The following is a 6,207-nucleotide window of genomic DNA, read 5'->3' on the forward strand; positions in this document are numbered from 1 at the left end:
TGCACGTGCCCCGGGGGCGCTCCGCCAACGCCCACACACCAGGAATAACCGCTCTCGCGGCAGCCCCAATCGTGCACATTTCATGTGTCTGCCTCACCCGCCCATCGACTCAGAAACGGACGGTTAGGCTTGAGGAGACCTCAGCAGGTCCGTCCTCTAGTTGAGGGGTGGGGAAATATGGCCCGCAAGCGGGATGCAGCCCGTCTAACATTTCTGTGGGGCCCACCAGGCTCTTCGCTCTCCGGGCCGCTAAAGGTCCTGTGGTGCAAGGACACAGGCAGGCTGCCTGCTGTGGCCCCCTGGTGCTCCCAGAAGTGGCCGGCTGCTGCTAGCATGTCTCTGCATCCCCCCGGGGGAGAAGAGGGGAGGCAGCTCTGTACACGGCCTTTGTCCCCAGCGCTGTCATCACAGCTCCCATTGGCTGGTTTCTGGGGTGGTGCAGGCAGCACACAGAGACCCCGCTGCACACCCCCCAAAGGGGCATGCAGAGTTGTGCCAGCTACAGCTGCAGGGCCGGCGCTTCCATTTAGGCGGCCTAGGCAATCGCCTAGGGTGCTAGGATTATTGGTGGGCAGCATTTTGCTGGGGGAAGGGGGGGGGCGGCAGGCGGCTCCGGTGGACCTGCTGCAGTTGTGCCTGTGGAGCATCCGCTGGTCCACGGCTCCGGTGGAGCTGCCGCAGTCGTGCCTGCGGACGGTGGGCTGCTCATGCGGCTCCGGTGGACCGCCCGCAGGGACGACTGCGGCAGCTCCACCGGAGCCCCGTGACCAGTGCACGGGTTGGCGAAATTATGGTGCACCTAGGGCGCTAAAACCCCTAGTGCCGGTCCTGTACAGCTGCTTCCAGGAGCAGCATGGGACCATGGCTTGCAGGCAGCCTGCCTGAGTCCGCCTGTGGAAAGCGCCTCCCAGCCAGAGCTTGCACCCCCTCCTGCACCCTAGCCCTCTGCCCCAAGTCAGACCCCTTCCTGCACCCAAACTCCCTCCCAGACCCCACACCCCCTCCATTAATATAGTAGAAATGTGCAGCTGGTGATGACTTACAAAATTAATGGAGTGGCCACCCCTGTGAATATTGTTGCCCAGCCCATATCTAGTCCAACCGCCTGCTCAACACCAACTAAATCCTACCAGCCAGGGCTTTGTCAATCTGGGCCTTAAAAGCCTCTAAGGATGGAGATTCCAATACTTCTCTAGGAACCCATTCCAGTACTTCACCACCCTCCTACTGAAACAGTTTTTCCTAATATCCAACCTAGATCCCCGATCCCCACCCCACAGCAACTTGAGACCATTGCTTCTTGTTCTGTCATCTGTCACCCCTGAGAACAGCCTAGCATCACCCTCTTTGGAACCCCCCCTTCAGGTATTTGAAGGCTGCTATCAAATCCCCCCTCACTCTTTTCTGCAGACTAAAGACACCTACTTCCCTCAGCCTCATGTGCCCCAAACCCCTAATAATTTTTGTTGCCCTCCACTAGACTCTCTCCAATTTGTCCACATCCTTTTTATAGTGGGGGGCCCAAAACTGGATGCAGTACTCCAGATGTGGCCTCACCAGTGTCAAATAGGGCCTGCAAAATCATGCTTTCTCTTTCAATTAAGTCATGCTTTTTGTTCTCTTTTCTTCTGATTTAACTCCCCCCTTCCCATCCTCACTATCTGTGATAAATACAGTGCTGGGGGCTCTCACAAATCTGTAACAAGTAATTTAAAGTGACATTTTAGGCCCTGCTGCAGAAGCTCTTGCCAGAAGACCCAACTGATATAAAATTACACGAATGTATATGAAATGCTGCCTGACAGTGCAAAGCTTCCAGCATCTACCAACCTGTCAATACCAGTTAATTCTGTGCCCTCCCAGCCCCACATGAGTTCTACACCCCCATATCTGCCCCAAACCTGCATTCATCAACTCAGCGCATCCAGCCATACATCCGACTATGGAGGTGGTTCTTCCTCCCCAAATGCAGGCCATGTGAGGCGGGGCAGGTCCAGGAGCTCTTTGACTACCACCTATCTCCTAGACCAAGGTGGGATGGAGCAGCTGCAGGGGCTCTTGGAGATCCTGATCACCACATGGCTCCAGCTGCTCTTTACCCACACAACTCTTCCCTAACCTGATATTGCAGGTACAGTTACCAATTTTGTGTGGATGTATTCCTGGAGGTTTCATCACAAGACAGTCTTTAATTAAAGATTAATCTTTAATTCCTGGCAACTCCAGGACAATCCTGGAGAGTTGGTAACTAGTTGCCGGAATACAGACTGGGATATGTATAGAAATTAGCCAGGGCTTGTCTCTCTCTGGTTCCCCACCACCTCACTAAATTTGGGAAGAGGTCTTGTGGGGAATTAGTCTGGCCAAGGAAGTCTTCCTCTGCGGCCTTTGTGAGGGTAGAAATAAACTGAGGGTATGTCTATATCTACAATTTTGCAGCGCTGGTTGTTACAGCTGTATTAGTACAGCTGTATAGGGCCAGCGCTGCAGAGTGGCCACACTTACAGCAACCAGCGCTGCAAGTCGTGTTAGATGTGGCCACACTGCAGCACTGTTGGGCAGCTTCAAGGGGGGTTCGGGGAACGCGAGAGCAAACCGGGGAAGTAGACCAGCTTCGCCGCGGTTTGCTCTCGCGTTCCCCGAACCCCCCTGCAAACCGCAGGGAAGGAGACCTGCTTGCACGGGGGTTCGGGGAACGAGAGAGCAAACCGGGAAAGGAGACGAGCTTCGCCGCGGTTTGCTCTCGCGTTCCCCGAACCCCCCTGCAAACCGCAGGGAAGGAGACCTGCTTGCACGGAGGTTCGGGGAACGCGAGAGCAAACCGGGGAAGGAGACCAGCTTCGCCGCGGTTTGCTCTCGCGTTCCCCGAACCCCCCTGCAAACCGCAGGGAAGGAGACCTGCTTGCACGGAGGTTTGGGGAACGCGAGAGCAAACCGGGAAAGGAGACCAGCTTCGCCGCGGTTTGCTCTTGCATTCCCTGAACCCCCCTGCAAACCGGGGAAGGAGACCTGCTTGATTACCAGACGCTTCCTCAGGTATGCTGGGATACCTGCTTATTCCACGGAGGTCAAGAAAAGCGCTGGTAAGTGTCTACACTTGATTACCAGCGCTGGATCACCAGCGCTGGATCCTCTACACCCGAGACAAAACGGGAGTACGGCCAGCGCTGCAAACAGGGAGTTGCAGCGCTGGTGATGCCCTGCAGATGTGTACACCTCCTAAGTTGCAGCGCTGTTACCCCCTCACCAGCGCTGCAACTTTGTGATGTAGACAAGCCCACAGTAAACCCAGGCCCTAGGTCAGGGCAGGGCAATGGCGAGTCAGGCACTCAGGCCATGTCTACATCTAAAATTTTGCAGCGCTGATTGTTACAGCTGTATTAGTACAGCTGTATAGGGCCAGCGCTGCAGAGTGGCCACACTTACAGCAACCAGCGCTGCAAGTGGTGTTAGATGTGGCCACACTGCAGCGCTGTTGGGCGGCTTCAAGGGGGGTTCGGGGAACGCGAGAGCAAACCGGGAAAGGAGACCAGCTTCGCCGCGGTTTGCTCTCGCGTTCCCCGAACCACCCTGCAAACCGCAGGGAAGGAGACCTGCTTGCTCGGGGGTTCGGGGAACGCGAGAGCAAACCGGGAAAGGAGACCAGCTTCGCCGCGGTTTGCTCTCGCGTTCCCCGAACCACCCTGCAAACCGCAGGGAAGGAGACCTGCTTGCTCGGGGGTTCGGGGAACGCGAGAGCAAACCGGGAAAGGAGACCAGCTTCGCCGCGGTTTGCTCTCGCGTTCCCGGAACCACCCAGCAAACCTCAGGGAAGGAGACCTGCTTGCTCGGGGTTCGGGGAACGCGAGAGCAAGCTGGGGAAGGAGACCAGTTTGATTACCAGAGGCTTCCTCGGTGATGCTGGGATACCTGCTTATTCCACGGAGGTCAAGAAAAGCGCTGGTAAGTGTCTATACTTGATTACCAGCGCTGGATCACCAGCGCTGGATCCTCTACACCCGAGACAAAACGGGAGTACGGCCAGCGCTGCAAACAGGGAGTTGCAGCGCTGGTGGTGCCCTGCAGATGTGTACACCTCCTAAGTTGCAGCGCTGTAACTCTCTCACCAGCGCTGCAACTTTCTGATGTAGACAAGCCCTCAGGCAGAGGCTGAGCAACAACAGTATCTAATCATAGGCCCAGGCCCTTGGCTCCAAAGGGCCTGGGAGAGTGGGAGACTGCCACCCCGAGTTGGGTAACGGGGATGCCAGCCCTCCCACTCCACTGCATCCCAGCCCGGAGCTCGGTTGCAGACGTCTGGCCTCTCTGGCAGCCGGGGCTTGACTGAGCGCTGCCGGTGAGCTTTTATGCTTCCGGGTCTGCGCCGTGACCTCTGAGAGGCGGGCGCAGGACCCGGTGACTCCGCCCACACTGGTGTTAGGGGAAGTTTGTCCCTCAGTGGGGCTGTGGGGGATCCCACCGCCTCGCTATACACCCCCCCCACAAGGCTGGCTTTTGATCATCGGAGCCAGATCCGTCTAACTCTCCCAGACGGGACAAGAAGTCCGTGTTGGCGTGGTCCTTACCGGCCCTATGGTGTACAGTAAAAGCATAGGGCTGTAGTGCCAGGTACCACCTTGTTAGCCACATATTATTATTTCTCATTCGGGCCAACCAGCGAAGCGCGGCGTGGTCGGTGACTAGAATGAAGGGGGCGCCCAGGATATAATAGCGCAGGGCGTCACAGGCCTATTTTACTGCCAAGGCCTCCTTCTCGATTACAGCGTAGTGCCGCTCTTGTGGAAATAATTTCCTACTGAGGTATATAACTGGGTGTTCCTCCCCATCCACCTCCTGAGACAGGACCACTCCTAGTCCTACCTGTGAGGGCATCCGTTTGGAGAATTAACCCTCGGGTAAAGTCAGGGCTGTACAGGATGGGTTCACGGCAGAGGCAGTCTTTGAGGGTCCGGAAGGCACGGTCACACTCCAGGGTCCACTCCACCCATCTGGGACTAGTCTTAGTCAAGAGCCCCGTTAAAGGGGCTGCAATGGAGGCGAAGTTGGGGATGAATCTCCGATAGTAGCCCGCAAGTCCGAGGAACTGGCGGACATGACGCTTCGTAGTGAGGGTTGGGCATGCCGCTAGGGCTTGAACCTTTCCCACAAGCGGTCCTACTTGTCCCCTTCCAATAGTATACCCGAGGTAAGTGGTCTCCTGCCACCCGATATGGCATTTCTTCAGATTGGCAGTTAGTCCTGCGGCTCATAGGGACCTCAGGACAGCCGCTACCCGCTCCAGGTGGTTCTCCCAACGGTCGCTATAAATGATGACATCGTCCAGGTACGTGGCCGCGTACCCTTGATGAGGATGAAGGAGGTGATCCATGAGCCACTGGAATGTTGCGGGGGCACCATGGAGACCGAAGGGCATCCGGGTAAACTGATAGAGGCCCATGGCAGTGGCAAATGCGGTCTTCTCCTGTGAAGCGAGGTCGAGGGGAATCTGCCAGTACGCTTTGCTTAGATTGAGGGTTGCAAGGAAGCGAGTCTTATCTAAACGGTCCAGTAGCTCATCGACCCGAGGCATCGGGTACACGTCAAACTTCGAGATGGAGTTGACACGGCGGAAATCGATGCAAAAGTGCTGGGTGCTATCCGGTTTGGGAACCAGGACTACTGGGCTGCGCCACTTGCTTTGTGATGGTTCAATAACGCCCAGCTCTAGCATCGCCTGGACTTCCTCAACTACCTGCCGCATACGATAGAGTAGGAGCCAAGTTGACTCTTGGATTACCACCCCCGGCTCTGACTGAATAGTATGGTATACGAAGGTCGTATAGCCTGGCTGGGCGGTGAATGTCTGATGGAATGCCTGCAGGAGGCACCCGGTCTGTTTGCATTGCTCCTCAGTTAGTGACTCTCTGAGCTGTGGCATCATGGTGTCTTTGGGCGGGGTGACCCGGGGCCCTAACTCAGCCTCTGGTGGACAGGGGTTAATTAGGAGGTCTTCCCTTTCTCGCCAGGTCTTCACGAGGTTGACATGATACCACTGGGTTTGCTTCCGGTGGTCTGGTTGATTAATCTCATAGGTGACTGGCCCGACCTTCCGAATCAGCTCATATGGCCCCTGCCAGCGGGCCAATAGTTTTGACTCGCTGGAGGGCAAGAGAAGCAGAACCTGGTCGCCGGGTTGGAATTCGTGAACTCGGGCCTCCCGGTTATAGG

This window comes from Gopherus evgoodei, chromosome 3 (genome assembly GCF_007399415.2).
Source record: "Gopherus evgoodei ecotype Sinaloan lineage chromosome 3, rGopEvg1_v1.p, whole genome shotgun sequence".
Lineage (NCBI taxonomy): Eukaryota > Metazoa > Chordata > Testudines > Testudinidae > Gopherus > Gopherus evgoodei.